Here is a 25,709-nt window from a genome sequence, read left to right as displayed (position 1 = left end):
GCCATGACATCACCGTTGCCATGACGACCATTATGACATCACCGTTGCCATGACGACCATTATGACATCACCGTTGCCATGACGACCATTATGACGGTGCCATGACGTCCATTATGGCATCATTGTTGCCATGACGACCATTATGACATCACCGTTGCCATGACGACCATTATGACGTCGCCATGACGACCATTATGGCATCATTGTTGCCATGACGACCATTATGACATCACCGTTGCCATGACGACCATTATGACGTCGCCATGACGACCATTATGGCATCATCGTTGCCATGACGACCATTATGACATCATTGTTGCCTTGACGACCAATATGACATCACCGTTGCCATGACGACCATTATGACATCACCGTTGCCATGACGACCATTATGGCATCACCGTTGCCATGACGACCATTATGGCATCACCGTTGCCATGACGACCATTATGGCATCACCGTTGCCATGACGACCATTATGGCATCACCGTTGCCATGACGACCATTATGGCATCACCGTTGCCATGACGACCATTATGGCATCACCGTTGCCATGACGACCATTATGGCATCACCGTTGCCATGACGACCATTATGGCATCACCGTTGCCATGACGACCATTATGGCATCACCGTTGCCATGACGACCATTATGGCATCACCGTTGCCATGACGACCATTATGGCATCACCGTTGCCATGACGACCATTATGGCATCACCGTTGCCATGACGACCATTATGGCATCACCGTTGCCATGACGACCATTATGGCATCACCGTTGCCATGACGACCATTATGGCATCACCGTTGCCATGATGACCATTATGGCATCACCGTTGCCATGACGACCATTATGGCATCACAGTTGCCATGACGACCATTATGGCATCACCGTTGCCATGACGACCATTATGGCATCACCGTTGCCATGACGACCATTATGGCATCACCGTTGCCATGACGACCATTATGACATCATTGTTGCCATGACAACCATTATGACATCACCGTTGCCATGACGTCCATTATGACGTTGCCATGACGTCCATTATGACATCATTGTTGCCATGACGACCATTATGACATCACCGTTGCCATGACGACCATTATGACGTCGCCATGACGACCATTATGACATCACCATTGCCATGACAACCAATATGACATCACCGTTGCCATGACGACCATTATGACGTTGCCATGACGTCCATTATGACATCATTGTTGCCATGACGACCATTATGACATCACCATTGCCATGACGACCATTATGACGTCGCCATGACGACCATTATGACATCACCATTGCCATGATGACCAATATGACATCACCGTTGCCATGACGACCATTATGACGTCGCCATGACGACCATTATGGCATCACCGTTGCCAAAACGACCATTATGACGTTGCCATTGCGACCATTATGACATCATTGTTGCCATGACGACCAATATGACATCACCGTTGCCATGACGACCATTATGACATCACCGTTGCCATGACGACCATTATGACATCACCGTTGCCATGACGACCATTATGACGTTGCCATGACGTCCATTATGACATCATTGTTGCCATGACGACCATTATGACATCACCGTTGCCATGACGACCATTATGACGTCGCCATGACGACCATTATGACATCACCATTGCCATGATGACCAATATGACATCACCGTTGCCATGACGACCATTATGACGTCGCCATGACGACCATTATAACATCACCATTGCCATGACGACCAATATGACATCACCGTTGCCATGACGTCCATTATGACATCACCGTTGCCACGACGTCCATTATGACATCACCGTTGCCATGACGACCAATATGACATCACCGTTGCCTTGACGACCAATATGACATCACCGTTGCCATGACGACCAATATGACATCACCATTGCCATGACGACCAATATGACGTCGCCGTTGCCATGACGACCAATATGACGTCGCCGTTGCCATGACGACCATTATGACGTTGTCATGACGACCATTATGACATCACCGTTGCCATGACGACCATTATGACATCACCGTTGCCATGACGACCATTATGACATCACCGTTGCCATGACGACCATTATGACATCACCATTGCCATGACGACCAATATGACATCACCGTTGCCATGACATCACCGTTGCCATGACGACCATTATGACATCACCGTTGCCATGACGACCATTATGACATCACCGTTGCCATGACGACCATTATGACGTTGCCATGACGTCCATTATGGCATCATTGTTGCCATGACGACCATTATGACATCACCGTTGCCATGACGACCATTATGACGTCGCCATAATGACCATTCTGGCATCATTGTTGCCATGACGACCATTATGACATCACCGTTGCCATGACGACCATTATGACGTCGCCATGACGACCATTATGGCATCATCGTTGCCATGACGACCATTATGACATCATTGTTGCCTTGACGACCATTATGGCATCACCGTTGCCAAAACGACCATTATGACGTTGTCATTACGACCATTATGACATCATTGTTGCCATGACGACCAATATGACATCACCGTTGCCATGACGACCATTATGACATCACCGTTGCCATGACGACCATTATGACATCACCGTTGCCATGACGACCATTATGACGTTGCCATGACGACCATTATGACATCACCATTGCCATGACGACCATTATGACGTCGCCATGATGACCATTATGACGTCGCCATGATGACCATTATGACGTCGCCATGATGACCATTATGACGTCGCCATGATGACCATTATGACGTCGCCATGACGACCATTATGACGTCGCCATGACGACCATTATGACATCATCGTTGCCATGACGACCATTATGACATCATCGTTGCCATGACGACCATTATGACATCATCGTTGCCATGACGACCATTATGACATCATCGTTGCCATGACGACCATTATGACATCATTGTTGCCATGACGACCATTATGACATCATTGTTGCCATGACGACCATTATGACATCACCGTTGCCATGACGACCATTATGACATCACCGTTGCCATGACGACCATTATGGCATCACCGTTGCCATGACGACCATTATGGCATCACCGTTGCCATGACGACCATTATGGCATCACCGTTGCCATGACGACCATTATGGCATCACCGTTGCCATGACGACCATTATGACATCACCGTTGCCATGACGACCATTATGGCATCACCGTTGCCATGACGACCATTATGGCATCACCGTTGCCATGACGACCATTATGGCATCACCGTTGCCATGACGACCATTATGGCATCACCGTTGCCATGACGACCATTATGGCATCACCGTTGCCATGACGACCATTATGGCATCACCGTTGCCATGACGACCATTATGGCATCACCGTTGCCATGACGACCATTATGGCATCACCGTTGCCATGACGACCATTATGGCATCACCGTTGCCATGACGACCATTATGACGTCGCCGTTGCCATGACGACCATTATGGCGTCGCCGTTGCCTTGACGACCATTATGGCGTCGCCATGACGACCATTATGACATCACCGTTGCCATGACGACCATTATGACATCACCGTTGCCATGACGACCATTATGGCATCACCGTTGCCATGACGACCATTATGGCATCACCGTTGCCATGACGACCATTATGGCATCACCGTTGCCATGACGACCATTATGGCATCACCGTTGCCATGACGACCATTATGGCATCACCGTTGCCATGACGACCATTATGGCATCACCGTTGCCATGACGACCATTATGGCATCACCGTTGCCATGACGACCATTATGACGTCGCCGTTGCCATGACGACCATTATGGCGTCGCCATGACGACCATTATGACATCACCGTTGCCATGACGTCCATTATGACATCACCGTTGCCATGACGACCATTATGACGTCGCCGTTGCCATGACGACCATTATGGCGTCGCCGTTGCCATGACGACCATTATGGCGTCGCCATGACGACCATTATGACATCACCGTTGCCATGACGACCATTATGACATCACCGTTGCCATGACGACCACTATGACATCACCGTTGCCATGACGACCATTATGACATCACCGTTGCCATGACGACCATTATGACATCACCGTTGCCATGACGACCATTATGACGTTGCCATGACGTCCATTATGACATCATTGTTGCCATGACGACCATTATGACATCACCGTTGCCATGACGACCATTATGACGTCGCCATGACGACCATTATGACATCACCATTGCCATGATGACCAATATGACATCACCGTTGCCATGACGACCATTATGACGTCGCCATGACGACCATTATGGCATCACCGTTGCCAAAACGACCATTATGACGTTGCCATTACGACCATTATGACATCATTGTTGCCATGACGACCAATATGACATCACCGTTGCCATGACGACCATTATGACATCACCGTTGCCATGACGACCATTATGACATCACCGTTGCCATGACGACCATTATGACGTTGCCATGACGACCATTATGACATCACCATTGCCATGACGACCATTATGACGTCGCCATGATGACCATTATGACGTCGCCATGATGACCATTATGACGTCGCCATGATGACCATTATGACGTCGCCATGACGACCATTATGACGTCGCCATGACGACCATTATGACGTCGCCATGACGACCATTATGACGTCGCCATGACGACCATTATGACATCATCGTTGCCATGACGACCATTATGACATCATCGTTGCCATGACGACCATTATGACATCATCGTTGCCATGACGACCATTATGACATCATCGTTGCCATGACGACCATTATGACATCATCGTTGCCATGACGACCATTATGACATCATTGTTGCCATGACGACCATTATGACATCATTGTTGCCATGACGACCATTATGACATCACCGTTGCCATGACGACCATTATGACATCACCGTTGCCATGACGACCATTATGGCATCACCGTTGCCATGACGACCATTATGGCATCATCGTTGCCATGACGACCATTATGGCATCACCGTTGCCATGACTACCATTATGACATCACCGTTGCCATGACGACCATTATGGCATCACCGTTGCCATGACGACCATTATGGCATCACCGTTGCCATGACGACCATTATGGCATCACCGTTGCCATGACGACCATTATGGCATCACCGTTGCCATGACGACCATTATGGCATCACCGTTGCCATGACGACCATTATGGCATCACCGTTGCCATGACGACCATTATGGCATCACCGTTGCCATGACGACCATTATGGCATCACCGTTGCCATGACGACCATTATGGCATCGCCGTTGCCATGACGACCATTATGGCATCACCGTTGCCATGACGACCATTATGGCATCACCGTTGCCATGACGACCATTATGGCATCACCGTTGCCATGACGACCATTATGGCATCACCGTTGCCATGACGACCATTATGGTATCACCGTTGCCATGACGACCATTATGACATCATTGTTGCCATGACAACCATTATGACATCACCGTTGCCATGACGACCATTATGACGTTGCCATGACGTCCATTATGACATCATTGTTGCCATGACGACCATTATGACATCACCGTTGCCATGACGACCTTTATGACGTCGCCATGACGACCATTATGACATCACCAATGCCATGACAACCAATATGACATCACCGTTGCCATGACGACCATTATGACGTTGCCATGACGTCCATTATGACATCATTGTTGCCATGACGACCATTATGACATCACCGTTGCCATGACGACCATTATGACGTCGCCATGACGACCATTATGACATGACCATTGCCATGACGACCAATATGACATCACCGTTGCCATGACGACCATTATGACGTCGCCATGACGACCATTATGGCATCATTGTTGCCATGACGACCATTATGACATCACCGTTGCCATGACGTCCATTATGACATCACCGTTGCCATGACGACCATTATGACATCACCGTTGCCATGACGACCATTATGACATCACCGTTGCCATGACGACCATTATGGCATCATTGTTGCCATGACGACCATTATGGCATCATTGTTGCCATGACGACCATTATGACATCACCGTTGCCATGACGACCATTATGACATCACTGTTGCCATGACGACCATTATGACATCGCCGTTGCCACAACGACCATTATGACGTCGCCGTTGCCATGACGACCATTATGACGTCGCCGTTGCCATGACGACCATTATGACGTCGCCTTTGCCATGACGACCATTATGACGTCGCCGTTGCCATGACGACCATTGTGGCGTCGCCGTTTCCATGACGACCATTATGGCGTCGCCATGACGACCATTATGACATCACCGTTGCCATGACGACCATTATGACATCACCGTTGCCATGACGACCATTATGACATCACCATTGCCATGACGACCATTATGACATCACCGTTGCCATGACGACCATTATGACATCACCGTTGCTATTACGACCATTATGACATCATTGTTGCCATGACGACCATTATGACATCACCGTTGCCATGACGACCATTATGACGTTGCCATGACGTCCATTATGACATCATTGTTGCCATGACGACCATTATGACATCACCGTTGCCATGACGACCATTATGACGTCGCCATGACGACCATTATGACATCACCATTGCCATGATGACCAATATGACATCACCGTTGCCATGACGACCATTATGACGTCGCCATGACGACCATTATAACATCACCATTGCCATGACGACCAATATGACATCACCGTTGCCATGACGACCATTATGACATCACCGTTGCCACGACGTCCATTATGACATCACCGTTGCCACGACGTCCATTATGACATCACCGTTGCCATGACGACCAATATGACATCACCGTTGCCATGACGACCAATATGACATCACCGTTGCCATGACGACCAATATGACATCACCGTTGCCATGACGACCAATATGACGTCGCCGTTGCCATGACGACCATTATGACGTCGCCGTTGCCATGACGACCATTATGACGTCGCCTTTGCCATGACGACCATTATGACGTCGCCGTTGCCATGACGACCATTATGGCGTCGCCGTTGCCATGACGACCATTATGGCGTCGCCATGACGACCATTATGACATCACCGTTGCCATGACGACCATTATGACATCACCGTTGCCATGACGACCATTATGACATCACCGTTGCCATGACGACCATTATGACATCACCGTTGCCATGACGACCATTATGACATCACCGTTGCTATGACGACCATTATGACATCATTGTTGCCATGACGACCATTATGACATCACCGTTGCCATGACGACCATTATGACGTTGCCATGACGTCCATTATGACATCATTGTTGCCATGATGACCATTATGACATCACCGTTGCCATGACGACCATTATGACGTCGCCATGACGACCATTATGACATCACCATTGCCATGATGACCAATATGACATCACCGTTGCCATGACGACCATTATGACGTCGCCATGACGACCATTATAACATCACCATTGCCATGACGACCAATATGACATCACCGTTGCCATGACGACCATTATGACATCACCGTTGCCACGACGTCCATTATGACATCACCGTTGCCACGACGTCCATTATGACATCACCGTTGCCATGACGACCAATATGACATCACCGTTGCCATGACGACCAATATGACATCACCGTTGCCATGACGACCAATATGACATCACCGTTGCCATGACGACCAATATGACGTCGCCGTTGCCATGACGACCAATATGACGTCGCCGTTGCCATGACGACCATTATGACGTTGTCATGACGACCATTATGACATCACCGTTGCCATGACGACCATTATGACATCACCGTTGCCATGACGACCATTATGACATCACCGTTGCCATGACGACCATTAAGACATCACCATTGCCATGACGACCAATATGACATCACCGTTGCCATGACGACCATTATGACGTCGCCATGACGACCATTATGACATCACCATTGCCATGACGACCAATATGACATCACCGTTGCCATGACATCACCGTTGCCATGACGACCATTATGACATCACCGTTGCCATGACGACCATTATGACATCACCGTTGCCATGACGACCATTATGACGGTGCCATGACGTCCATTATGGCATCATTGTTGCCATGACGACCATTATGACATCACCGTTGCCATGACGACCATTATGACGTCGCCATGACGACCATTATGGCATCATTGTTGCCATGACGACCATTATGACATCACCGTTGCCATGACGACCATTATGACGTCGCCATGACGACCATTATGGCATCATCGTTGCCATGACGACCATTATGACATCATTGTTGCCTTGACGACCAATATGACATCACCGTTGCCATGACGACCATTATGACATCACCGTTGCCATGACGACCATTATGGCATCACCGTTGCCATGACGACCATTATGGCATCACCGTTGCCATGACGACCATTATGGCATCACCGTTGCCATGACGACCATTATGGCATCACCGTTGCCATGACGACCATTATGGCATCACCGTTGCCATGACGACCATTATGGCATCACCGTTGCCATGACGACCATTATGGCATCACCGTTGCCATGACGACCATTATGGCATCACCGTTGCCATGACGACCATTATGGCATCACCGTTGCCATGACGACCATTATGGCATCACCGTTGCCATGACGACCATTATGGCATCACCGTTGCCATGACGACCATTATGGCATCACCGTTGCCATGACGACCATTATGGCATCACCGTTGCCATGACGACCATTATGGCATCACCGTTGCCATGACGACCATTATGGCATCACCGTTGCCATGACGACCATTATGGCATCACCGTTGCCATGATGACCATTATGGCATCACCGTTGCCATGACGACCATTATGGCATCACAGTTGCCATGACGACCATTATGGCATCACCGTTGCCATGACGACCATTATGGCATCACCGTTGCCATGACGACCATTATGGCATCACCGTTGCCATGACGACCATTATGACATCATTGTTGCCATGACAACCATTATGACATCACCGTTGCCATGACGTCCATTATGACGTTGCCATGACGTCCATTATGACATCATTGTTGCCATGACGACCATTATGACATCACCGTTGCCATGACGACCATTATGACGTCGCCATGACGACCATTATGACATCACCATTGCCATGACAACCAATATGACATCACCGTTGCCATGACGACCATTATGACGTTGCCATGACGTCCATTATGACATCATTGTTGCCATGACGACCATTATGACATCACCATTGCCATGACGACCATTATGACGTCGCCATGACGACCATTATGACATCACCATTGCCATGATGACCAATATGACATCACCGTTGCCATGACGACCATTATGACGTCGCCATGACGACCATTATGGCATCACCGTTGCCAAAACGACCATTATGACGTTGCCATTGCGACCATTATGACATCATTGTTGCCATGACGACCAATATGACATCACCGTTGCCATGACGACCATTATGACATCACCGTTGCCATGACGACCATTATGACATCACCGTTGCCATGACGACCATTATGACGTTGCCATGACGTCCATTATGACATCATTGTTGCCATGACGACCATTATGACATCACCGTTGCCATGACGACCATTATGACGTCGCCATGACGACCATTATGACATCACCATTGCCATGATGACCAATATGACATCACCGTTGCCATGACGACCATTATGACGTCGCCATGACGACCATTATAACATCACCATTGCCATGACGACCAATATGACATCACCGTTGCCATGACGTCCATTATGACATCACCGTTGCCACGACGTCCATTATGACATCACCGTTGCCATGACGACCAATATGACATCACCGTTGCCTTGACGACCAATATGACATCACCGTTGCCATGACGACCAATATGACATCACCATTGCCATGACGACCAATATGACGTCGCCGTTGCCATGACGACCAATATGACGTCGCCGTTGCCATGACGACCATTATGACGTTGTCATGACGACCATTATGACATCACCGTTGCCATGACGACCATTATGACATCACCGTTGCCATGACGACCATTATGACATCACCGTTGCCATGACGACCATTATGACATCACCATTGCCATGACGACCAATATGACATCACCGTTGCCATGACATCACCGTTGCCATGACGACCATTATGACATCACCGTTGCCATGACGACCATTATGACATCACCGTTGCCATGACGACCATTATGACGTTGCCATGACGTCCATTATGGCATCATTGTTGCCATGACGACCATTATGACATCACCGTTGCCATGACGACCATTATGACGTCGCCATAATGACCATTCTGGCATCATTGTTGCCATGACGACCATTATGACATCACCGTTGCCATGACGACCATTATGACGTCGCCATGACGACCATTATGGCATCATCGTTGCCATGACGACCATTATGACATCATTGTTGCCTTGACGACCATTATGGCATCACCGTTGCCAAAACGACCATTATGACGTTGTCATTACGACCATTATGACATCATTGTTGCCATGACGACCAATATGACATCACCGTTGCCATGACGACCATTATGACATCACCGTTGCCATGACGACCATTATGACATCACCGTTGCCATGACGACCATTATGACGTTGCCATGACGACCATTATGACATCACCATTGCCATGACGACCATTATGACGTCGCCATGATGACCATTATGACGTCGCCATGATGACCATTATGACGTCGCCATGATGACCATTATGACGTCGCCATGATGACCATTATGACGTCGCCATGACGACCATTATGACGTCGCCATGACGACCATTATGACATCATCGTTGCCATGACGACCATTATGACATCATCGTTGCCATGACGACCATTATGACATCATCGTTGCCATGACGACCATTATGACATCATCGTTGCCATGACGACCATTATGACATCATTGTTGCCATGACGACCATTATGACATCATTGTTGCCATGACGACCATTATGACATCACCGTTGCCATGACGACCATTATGACATCACCGTTGCCATGACGACCATTATGGCATCACCGTTGCCATGACGACCATTATGGCATCACCGTTGCCATGACGACCATTATGGCATCACCGTTGCCATGACGACCATTATGGCATCACCGTTGCCATGACGACCATTATGACATCACCGTTGCCATGACGACCATTATGGCATCACCGTTGCCATGACGACCATTATGGCATCACCGTTGCCATGACGACCATTATGGCATCACCGTTGCCATGACGACCATTATGGCATCACCGTTGCCATGACGACCATTATGGCATCACCGTTGCCATGACGACCATTATGGCATCACCGTTGCCATGACGACCATTATGGCATCACCGTTGCCATGACGACCATTATGGCATCACCGTTGCCATGACGACCATTATGGCATCACCGTTGCCATGACGACCATTATGACGTCGCCGTTGCCATGACGACCATTATGGCGTCGCCGTTGCCTTGACGACCATTATGGCGTCGCCATGACGACCATTATGACATCACCGTTGCCATGACGACCATTATGACATCACCGTTGCCATGACGACCATTATGACATCACCGTTGCCATGACGACCATTATGACATCACCGTTGCCATGACGACCATTATGACATCACCGTTGCTATGACGACCATTATGACATCATTGTTGCCATGACGACCATTATGACATCACCGTTGCCATGACGACCATTATGACGTTGCCATGACGTCCATTATGACATCATTGTTGCCATGATGACCATTATGACATCACCGTTGCCATGACGACCATTATGACGTCGCCATGACGACCATTATGACATCACCATTGCCATGATGACCAATATGACATCACCGTTGCCATGACGACCATTATGACGTCGCCATGACGACCATTATAACATCACCATTGCCATGACGACCAATATGACATCACCGTTGCCATGACGACCATTATGACATCACCGTTGCCACGACGTCCATTATGACATCACCGTTGCCACGACGTCCATTATGACATCACCGTTGCCATGACGACCAATATGACATCACCGTTGCCATGACGACCAATATGACATCACCGTTGCCATGACGACCAATATGACATCACCGTTGCCATGACGACCAATATGACGTCGCCGTTGCCATGACGACCAATATGACGTCGCCGTTGCCATGACGACCATTATGACGTTGTCATGACGACCATTATGACATCACCGTTGCCATGACGACCATTATGACATCACCGTTGCCATGACGACCATTATGACATCACCGTTGCCATGACGACCATTAAGACATCACCATTGCCATGACGACCAATATGACATCACCGTTGCCATGACGACCATTATGACGTCGCCATGACGACCATTATGACATCACCATTGCCATGACGACCAATATGACATCACCGTTGCCATGACATCACCGTTGCCATGACGACCATTATGACATCACCGTTGCCATGACGACCATTATGACATCACCGTTGCCATGACGACCATTATGACGGTGCCATGACGTCCATTATGGCATCATTGTTGCCATGACGACCATTATGACATCACCGTTGCCATGACGACCATTATGACGTCGCCATGACGACCATTATGGCATCATTGTTGCCATGACGACCATTATGACATCACCGTTGCCATGACGACCATTATGACGTCGCCATGACGACCATTATGGCATCATCGTTGCCATGACGACCATTATGACATCATTGTTGCCTTGACGACCAATATGACATCACCGTTGCCATGACGACCATTATGACATCACCGTTGCCATGACGACCATTATGGCATCACCGTTGCCATGACGACCATTATGGCATCACCGTTGCCATGACGACCATTATGGCATCACCGTTGCCATGACGACCATTATGGCATCACCGTTGCCATGACGACCATTATGGCATCACCGTTGCCATGACGACCATTATGGCATCACCGTTGCCATGACGACCATTATGGCATCACCGTTGCCATGACGACCATTATGGCATCACCGTTGCCATGACGACCATTATGGCATCACCGTTGCCATGACGACCATTATGGCATCACCGTTGCCATGACGACCATTATGGCATCACCGTTGCCATGACGACCATTATGGCATCACCGTTGCCATGACGACCATTATGGCATCACCGTTGCCATGACGACCATTATGGCATCACCGTTGCCATGACGACCATTATGGCATCACCGTTGCCATGACGACCATTATGGCATCACCGTTGCCATGATGACCATTATGGCATCACCGTTGCCATGACGACCATTATGGCATCACAGTTGCCATGACGACCATTATGGCATCACCGTTGCCATGACGACCATTATGGCATCACCGTTGCCATGACGACCATTATGGCATCACCGTTGCCATGACGACCATTATGACATCATTGTTGCCATGACAACCATTATGACATCACCGTTGCCATGACGTCCATTATGACGTTGCCATGACGTCCATTATGACATCATTGTTGCCATGACGACCATTATGACATCACCGTTGCCATGACGACCATTATGACGTCGCCATGACGACCATTATGACATCACCATTGCCATGACAACCAATATGACATCACCGTTGCCATGACGACCATTATGACGTTGCCATGACGTCCATTATGACATCATTGTTGCCATGACGACCATTATGACATCACCATTGCCATGACGACCATTATGACGTCGCCATGACGACCATTATGACATCACCATTGCCATGATGACCAATATGACATCACCGTTGCCATGACGACCATTATGACGTCGCCATGACGACCATTATGGCATCACCGTTGCCAAAACGACCATTATGACGTTGCCATTGCGACCATTATGACATCATTGTTGCCATGACGACCAATATGACATCACCGTTGCCATGACGACCATTATGACATCACCGTTGCCATGACGACCATTATGACATCACCGTTGCCATGACGACCATTATGACGTTGCCATGACGTCCATTATGACATCATTGTTGCCATGACGACCATTATGACATCACCGTTGCCATGACGACCATTATGACGTCGCCATGACGACCATTATGACATCACCATTGCCATGATGACCAATATGACATCACCGTTGCCATGACGACCATTATGACGTCGCCATGACGACCATTATAACATCACCATTGCCATGACGACCAATATGACATCACCGTTGCCATGACGACCATTATGACATCACCGTTGCCACGACGTCCATTATGACATCACCGTTGCCACGACGTCCATTATGACATCACCGTTGCCATGACGACCAATATGACATCACCGTTGCCTTGACGACCAATATGACATCACCGTTGCCATGACGACCAATATGACATCACCGTTGCCATGACGACCAATATGACGTCGCCGTTGCCATGACGACCAATATGACGTCGCCGTTGCCATGACGACCATTATGACGTTGTCATGACGACCATTATGACATCACCGTTGCCATGACGACCATTATGACATCACCGTTGCCATGACGACCATTATGACATCACCGTTGCCATGACGACCATTATGACATCACCATTGCCATGACGACCAATATGACATCACCGTTGCCATGACGACCATTATGACGTCGCCATGACGACCATTATGACATCACCATTGCCATGACGACCAATATGACATCACCGTTGCCATGACATCACCGTTGCCATGACGACCATTATGACATCACCGTTGCCATGACGACCATTATGACATCACCGTTGCCATGACGACCATTATGACGTTGCCATGACGTCCATTATGGCATCATTGTTGCCATGACGACCATTATGACATCACCGTTGCCATGACGACCATTATGACGTCGCCATAACGACCATTATGGCATCATTGTTGCCATGACGACCATTATGACATCACCGTTGCCATGACGACCATTATGACGTCGCCATGACGACCATTATGGCATCATCGTTGCCATGACGACCATTATGACATCATTGTTGCCTTGACGACCAATATGACATCACCGTTGCCATGACGACCATTATGACATCACCGTTGCCATGACGACCATTATGGCATCACCGTTGCCATGACGACCATTATGGCATCACCGTTGCCATGACGACCATTATGGCATCACCGTTGCCATGACGACCATTATGGCATCACCGTTGCCATGACGACCATTATGGCATCACCGTTGCCATGACGACCATTATGGCATCACCGTTGCCATGACGACCATTATGGCATCACCGTTGCCATGACGACCATTATGGCATCACCGTTGCCATGACGACCATTATGGCATCACCGTTGCCATGACGACCATTATGGCATCACCGTTGCCATGACGACCATTATGGCATCACCGTTGCCATGACGACCATTATGGCATCACCGTTGCCATGACGACCATTATGGCATCACCGTTGCCATGACGACCATTATGGCATCACCGTTGCCATGACGACCATTATGGCATCACAGTTGCCATGACGACCATTATGGCATCACCGTTGCCATGACGACCATTATGGCATCACCGTTGCCATGACGACCATTATGGCATCACCGTTGCCATGACGACCATTATGACATCATTGTTGCCATGACAACCATTATGACATCACCGTTGCCATGACGTCCATTATGACGTTGCCATGACGTCCATTATGACATCATTGTTGCCATGACGACCATTATGACATCACCGTTGCCATGACGACCATTATGACGTCGCCATGACGACCATTATGACATCACCATTGCCATGACAACCAATATGACATCACCGTTGCCATGACGACCATTATGACGTTGCCATGACGTCCATTATGACATCATTGTTGCCATGACGACCATTATGACATCACCATTGCCATGACGACCATTATGACGTCGCCATGACGACCATTATGACATCACCATTGCCATGATGACCAATATGACATCACCGTTGCCATGACGACCATTATGACGTCGCCATGACGACCATTATGACGTCGCCATGACGACCATTATGGCATCACCGTTGCCAAAACGACCATTATGACGTTGCCATTACGACCATTATGACATCATTGTTACCATGACGACCAATATGACATCACCGTTGCCATGACGACCATTATGACATCACCGTTGCCATGACGACCATTATGACATCACCGTTGCCATGACGACCATTATGACGTTGCCATGACGACCATTATGACATCACCATTGCCATGACGACCATTATGACATCACCATTGCCATGACGACCATTATGACGTCGCCATGATGACCATTATGACGTCGCCATGATGACCATTATGACGTCGCCATGATGACCATTATGACGTCGCCATGATGACCATTATGACGTCGCCATGACGACCATTATGACGTCGCCATGACGACCATTATGACGTCGCCATGACGACCATTATGACATCATCGTTGCCATGACGACCATTATGACATCACCGTTGCCATGACGTCCATTATGACATCACCGTTGCCATGACGACCATTATGGCATCATTGTTGCCATGACGACCATTATGACATCACCATTGCCATGATGACCAATATGACATCACCGTTGCCATGACGACCATTATGACGTCGCCATGACGACCATTATGGCATCACCGTTGCCAAAACGACCATTATGACGTTGTCATTACGACCATTATGACATCATTGTTGCCATGACGACCAATATGACATCACCGTTGCCATGACGACCATTATGACATCACCGTTGCCATGACGACCATTATGACATCACCGTTGCCATGACGACCATTATGACGTTGCCATGACGACCATTATGACATCACCATTGCCATGACGACCATTATGACGTCGCCATGATGAGCATTATGACGTCGCCATGATGACCATTATGACGTCGCCATGACGACCATTATGACATCACCATTGCCATGACGACCATTATGACATCACCATTGCCATGACGACCATTATGACGTCGCCATGATGACCATTATGACGTCGCCATGATGACCATTATGACGTCGCCATGATGACCATTATGACGTCGCCATGATGACCATTATGACGTCGCCATGACGACCATTATGACGTCGCCATGACGACCATTATGACGTCGCCATGACGACCATTATGACATCATCGTTGCCATGACGACCATTATGACATCACCGTTGCCATGACGTCCATTATGACATCACCGTTGCCATGACGACCATTATGGCATCATTGTTGCCATGACGACCATTATGACATCACCATTGCCATGATGACCAATATGACATCACCGTTGCCATGACGACCATTATGACGTCGCCATGACGACCATTATGGCATCACCGTTGCCAAAACGACCATTATGACGTTGTCATTACGACCATTATGACATCATTGTTGCCATGACGACCAATATGACATCACCGTTGCCATGACGACCATTATGACATCACCGTTGCCATGACGACCATTATGACATCACCGTTGCCGTGACGACCATTATGACGTTGCCATGACGACCATTATGACATCACCATTGCCATGACGACCATTATGACGTCGCCATGATGAGCATTATGACGTCGCCATGATGACCATTATGACGTCGCCATGATGACCATTATGACGTCGCCATGACGACCATTATGACGTCGCCATGACGACCATTATGACGTCGCCATGACGACCATTATGACATCATCGTTGCCATGACGACCATTATGACATCATCGTTGCCATGACGACCATTATGACATCATCGTTGCCATGACGACCATTATGACATCCTTGTTGCCATGACGACCATTATGACATCATTGTTGCCATGACGACCATTATGACATCACCGTTGCCATGACGACCATTATGGCATCACCGTTGCCATGACGACCATTATGGCATCACCGTTGCCATGACGACCATTATGGCATCACCGTTGCCATGACGACCATTATGGCATCACCGTTGCCATGACGACCATTATGACATCACCGTTGCCATGACGACCATTATGGCATCACCGTTGCCATGACGACCATTATGGCATCACCGTTGCCATGACGACCATTATGGCATCACCGTTGCCATGACGACCATTATGGCATCACCGTTGCCATGACGACCATTATGGCATCACCGTTGCCATGACGACCATTATGGCATCACCGTTGCCATGACGACCATTATGGCATCACCGTTGCCATGACGACCATTATGGCATCACCGTTGCCATGACGACCATTATGGCATCACCGTTGCCATGACGACCATTATGGCATCACCGTTGCCACGACGACCATTATGGCATCACCGTTGCCATGACGACCATTATGGCATCACCGTTGCCATGACGACCATTATGGCATCACCGTTGCCATGACGACCATTATGGTATCACCGTTGCCATGACGACCAATATGACGTCGCCGTTGCCATGACGACCATTATGACGTTGCCATGACGACCATTATGACATCACCGTTGCCATGACGACCATTATGACATCACTGTTGCCATGACGACAATTATGACATCACCGTTGCCATGACGACCATTATGACATCACCGTTGCCATGACGACCAATATGACATCACCGTTGCCATGACGACCATTATGACGTCGCCATGACGAGCATTATGACATCACCATTGCCATGACGACCAATATGACATCACCGTTGCCATGACATCACCGTTGCCATGACGACCATTATGACATCACCGTTGCCATGACGACCATTATGACATCACCGTTGCCATGACGACCATTATGACGTTGCCATGACATCCATTATGGCATCATTGTTGCCATGACGACCATTATGACATCACCATTGCCATGACGACCATTATGACGTCGCCATGACGACCATTATGACATCATTGTTGCCATGACGACCAATATGACATCACCGTTGCCATGACGACCATTATGACATCACCGTTGCCATGACGACCATTATGACATCACCGTTGCCATGACGACCATTATGACATCACCGTTGCCATGACGACCATTATGAAGTTGCCATGACGACCATTATGACATCACCATTGCCATGACGACCATTATGACGTCGCCATGATGACCATTATGACGTCGCCATGATGACAATTATGACGTCGCCATGATGACCATTATGACATCATCGTTGCCATGACGACCATAATGGCATCACCGTTGCCATGACGACCATTATGACATCACCGTTGCCATGACGACCAATATGACGTCGCCATGACGACCATTATGGCATCATTGTCGCCATGACGACCATTATGGCATCATTGTTGCCATGACGACCATTATGACATCATTGTTGCCATGACGACCATTATGACATCATTGTTGCCATGACGACCATTATGACATCATTGTTGCCATGACGACCATTATGACATCATTGTTGCCATGACGACCATTATGACATCATTGTTTCCATGACGACCATTATGACATCATTGTTTCCATGACGACCATTATGACATCATTGTTGCCATGACGACCATTATGACATCACCGTTGCCATGACGACCATTATGACATCACCGTTGCCATGACGACCATTATGACATCACCGTTGCCATGACGACCATTATGACGTCGCCATGACGACCATTATGACGTCGCCATGACGACCATTATGACTTCGCCATGACGACCATTATGACATCACCGTCGCCATGACGACCATTATGACTTCGCCATGACGACCATTATGACATCACCGTCGCCATGACGACCATTATGACTTCGCCATGACGACCATTATGACATCACCGTTGCCATGACGACCATTATGACACCACCGTTGCCATGACGACCATTATGACACCACCGTTGTCATGACGACCATTATGACACCACCGTTGCCATGACGACCATTATGACACCACCGTTGCCATGACGACCATTATGACACCACCGTTGCCATGACGACCATTATGACACCACCATTGCCATGACGACCATTATGACACCACCGTTGCCATGACGACCATTATGACACCACCGTTGCCATGACGACCATTATGACATCACCGTTGCCATGACGACCATTATGACGTCGCCATGACGACCATTATGGCATCATTGTTGCCATGACGACCATTATGACATCACCGTTGCCATGACAACCATTATGACATCATTGTTGCCATGACGACCATTATGACATCACCGTTGCCATGACGACCATTATGACGTTGCCATGACGTCCATTATGACATCATTGTTGCCATGACGACCATTATGACATCACCGTTGCCATGACGACCATTATGACATCACCGTTGCCATGACGACCATTCTGACGACGCCATGACAACCATTATGACATCACCATTGCCATGACGACCAATATGACATCACCGTTGCCATGACGACCATTATGACGTCGCCATGACGACCATTATGGCATCATTGTTGCCATGACGACCATTATGACATCACCGTTGCCATGACGTCCATTATGACATCACCGTTGCCATGACGAACATTATGACATCACCGTTGCCATGACGACCATTATGGCATCATTGTTGCCATGACGACCATTATGACATCACCGTTGCCATGATGACCATTATGACATCACCGTTGCCATGACGACCATTATGACGTCGCCGTTGCCATGACGACCATTATGACGTCGCCGTTGCCATGACGACCATTATGACGTCGCCGTTGCCATGACGACCATTATGACATCATTGTTGCCATGACGACCATTATGACATCACCGTTGCCATGACGTCCATTATGACGTTGCCATGACGTCCATTATGACATCATTGTTGCCATGACGACCATTATGACATCACCGTTGCCATGACGACCATTATGACGTCGCCATGACGACCATTATGACATCACCATTGCCATGATGACCAATATGACATCACCGTTGCCATGACGACCATTATGACGTCGCCATGACGACCATTATGACATCACCATTGCCATGACGACCAATATGACATCACCGTTGCCATGACGACCATTATGACGTCGCCATGACGTCCATTATGACATCACCGTTGCCATGACGTCCATTATGACATCACCGTTGCCATGACGTCCATTAGGACATCATTGTTGCCATGACGACCAATATGACATCACCGTTGCCATGACGACCAATATGACATCACCGTTGACATGACGACCAATATGACGTCGCCGTTGCCATGACGACCAATATGACGTCGCCGTTGCCATGACGACCAATATGACGTCGCCGTTGCCATGACGACCAATATGACATCACCGTTGCCATGACGACCATTATGACGTCGCCATGACGTCCATTATGACATCACCGTTGCCATGACGACCATTATGGCATCACCGTTGCCATGACGTCCATTATGGCATCACCGTTGCCATGACGACCATTATGGCATCACCGTTGCCATGACGACCATTATGGCATCACCGTTGCCATGACGACCATTATGGCATCACCGTTGCCATGACGACCATTATGGCATCACCGTTGCCATGACGACCATTATGGCATCACCGTTGCCATGACGACCATTATGGCATCACCGTTGCCATGACGACCATTATGGCATCACCGTTGCCATGACGACCATTATGGCATCACCGTTGCCATGACGACCATTATGGCATCACCGTTGCCATGACGACCATTATGGCATCATTGTTGCCATGACAACCATTATGACATCACCGTTGCCATGACGTCCATTATGACGTTGCCATGACGTCCATTATGACATCATTGTTGCCATGACGACCATTATGACATCACCGTTGCCATGACGACCATTATGACGTCGCCATGACGACCATTATAACATCACGATTGCCATGATGACCAATATGACATCACCGTTGCCATGATGACCATTATGACGTTGCCATGACGACCATTATGACGTCGCCATGACGACCATTATGACGTCGCCATGACGACCATTATGACATCACCATTGCCATGACGACCAATATGACATCACCGTTGCCATGACGACCATTATGACATCACCGTTGCCACGACATCCATTATGACATCACCGTTGCCACGACGACCAATATGACATCACCGTTGCCATGACGACCAATATGACATCACCGTTGCCATGATGACCAATATGACATCACCGTTGCCATGACGACCAATATGACGTCGACGTTGCCATGACGACCACTATGACGTTGCCATGACGACCATTATGACATCACCGTTGCCATGACGACCATTATGACATCACCGTTGCCATGACGACCATTATGACATCACCGTTGCCATGACGACTATTATGACATCACCGTTGCCATGACGACCAATATGACATCACCGTTGCCATGACGACCATTATGACGTCGCCATGACGACCATTATGACATCACCATTGCCATGACGACCAATATGACATCACCGTTGCCATGACATCACCGTTGCCATGACGACCATTATGACATCACCGTTGCCATGACGACCATTATGACATCACCGTTGCCATGACGACCATTATGACGTTGCCATGACATCCATTATGGCATCATTGTTGCCATGACGACCATTATGACATCACCATTGCCATGACGACCATTATGACGTCGCCATGACGACCATTATGACATCATTGTTGCCATGACGACCAATATGACATCACCGTTGCCATGACGACCATTATGACATCACCGTTGCCATGACGACCATTATGACATCACCGTTGCCATGACGACCATTATGACATCACCGTTGCCATGACGACCATTATGAAGTTGCCATGACGACCATTATGACATCACCATTGCCATGACGACCATTATGACGTCGCCATGATGACCATTATGACGTCGCCATGATGACAATTATGACGTCGCCATGATGACCATTATGACATCATCGTTGCCATGACGACCATAATGGCATCACCGTTGCCATGACGACCATAATGGCATCACCGTTGCCATGACGACCATCATTGTTGCCATGACGACCATTATGACATCACCGTTGCCATGACGACCAATATGACGTCGCCATGACGACCATTATGGCATCATTGTCGCCATGACGACCATTATGGCATCATTGTTGCCATGACGACCATTATGACATCATTGTTGCCATGACGACCATTATGACATCATTGTTGCCATGACGACCATTATGACATCATTGTTGCCATGACGACCATTATGACATCATTGTTGCCATGACGACCATTATGACATCATTGTTTCCATGACGACCATTATGACATCATTGTTTCCATGACGACCATTATGACATCATTGTTGCCATGACGACCATTATGACATCACCGTTGCCATGACGACCATTATGACATCACCGTTGCCATGACGACCATTATGACATCACCGTTGCCATGACGACCATTATGACGTCGCCATGACGACCATTATGACGTCGCCATGACGACCATTATGACTTCGCCATGACGACCATTATGACATCACCGTCGCCATGACGACCATTATGACTTCGCCATGACGACCATTATGACATCACCGTCGCCATGACGACCATTATGACTTCGCCATGACGACCATTATGACATCACCGTTGCCATGACGACCATTATGACACCACCGTTGCCATGACGACCATTATGACACCACCGTTGTCATGACGACCATTATGACACCACCGTTGCCATGACGACCATTATGACACCACCGTTGCCATGACGACCATTATGACACCACCATTGCCATGACGACCATTATGACACCACCGTTGCCATGACGACCATTATGACACCACCGTTGCCATGACGACCATTATGACATCACCGTTGCCATGACGACCATTATGACGTCGCCATGACGACCATTATGGCATCATTGTTGCCATGACGACCATTATGACATCACCGTTGCCATGACAACCATTATGACATCATTGTTGCCATGACGACCATTATGACATCACCATTGCCATGACGACCATTATGACGTTGCCATGACGTCCATTATGACATCATTGTTGCCATGACGACCATTATGACATCACCGTTGCCATGACGACCATTATGACATCACCGTTGCCATGACGACCATTATGACGACGCCATGACAACCATTATGACATCACCATTGCCATGACGACCAATATGACATCACCGTTGCCATGACGACCATTATGACGTCGCCATGACGACCATTATGGCATCATTGTTGCCATGACGACCATTATGACATCACCGTTGCCATGACGTCCATTATGACATCACCGTTGCCATGACGACCATTATGACATCACCGTTGCCATGACGACCATTATGGCATCATTGTTGCCATGACGACCATTATGACATCACCGTTGCCATGATGACCATTATGACATCACCGTTGCCATGACGACCATTATGACGTCGCCGTTGCCATGACGACCATTATGACGTCGCCGTTGCCATGACGACCATTATGACGTCGCCGTTGCCATGACGACCATTATGACATCATTGTTGCCATGACGACCATTATGACATCACCGTTGCCATGACGTCCATTATGACGTTGCCATGACGTCCATTATGACATCATTGTTGCCATGACGACCATTATGACATCACCGTTGCCATGACGACCATTATGACGTCGCCATGACGACCATTATGACATCACCATTGCCATGATGACCAATATGACATCACCGTTGCCATGACGACCATTATGACATCACCGTTGCCATGACGACCATTATGACGTCGCCATGACGACCATTATGACATCACCATTGCCATGACGACCAATATGACATCACCGTTGCCATGACGACCATTATGACGTCGCCATGACGTCCATTATGACATCACCGTTGCCATGACGTCCATTATGACATCACCGTTGCCATGACGTCCATTAGGACATCATTGTTGCCATGACGACCAATATGACATCACCGTTGCCATGACGACCAATATGACATCACCGTTGCCATGACGACCAATATGACGTCGCCGTTGCCATGACGACCAATATGATGTCGCCGTTGCCATGACGACCAATATGACGTCGCCGTTGCCATGACGACCAATATGACGTCGCCGTTGCCATGACGACCAATATGACGTCGCCGTTGCCATGACGACCAATATTACATCGCCGTTGCCATGACGACCATTATGACGTCGCCGTTGCCATGACGTCCATTTTGACATCACCGTTGCCATGACGTCCATTATGACATCACCGTTGCCATGACGACCAATATGACATCACCGTTGCCATGACGACCAATATGACATCACCGTTGCCATGACGTCCATTATGACATCATTGTTGCCATGACGACCATTATGGCATCATTGTTGCCATGACGACCATTATGACATCACCGTTGCCATGACGACCATTATGACGTTGCCATGACGTCCATTATGACATCACCATTGCCATGACGACCATTATGACGTCACCATGACGACCATTATGACATCACCGTCGCCATGACTACCATTATGACATCACCGTTGCCATGACTACCATTATGACATCACCGTTGCCATGACTACCATTATGACGTCGCCATGACTACCATTATG

Source organism: Phyllobates terribilis, unplaced genomic scaffold (assembly GCF_046119375.1).
Source record: "Phyllobates terribilis strain yellow unplaced genomic scaffold, ASM4611937v1 Scaffold_75__1_contigs__length_6962009, whole genome shotgun sequence".
In the NCBI taxonomy this organism is placed as follows: Eukaryota; Metazoa; Chordata; class Amphibia; order Anura; family Dendrobatidae; genus Phyllobates; species Phyllobates terribilis.
The sequence above is the reverse complement of the archived record's forward strand: the minus strand, read 5'-3'. Positions refer to the sequence as shown.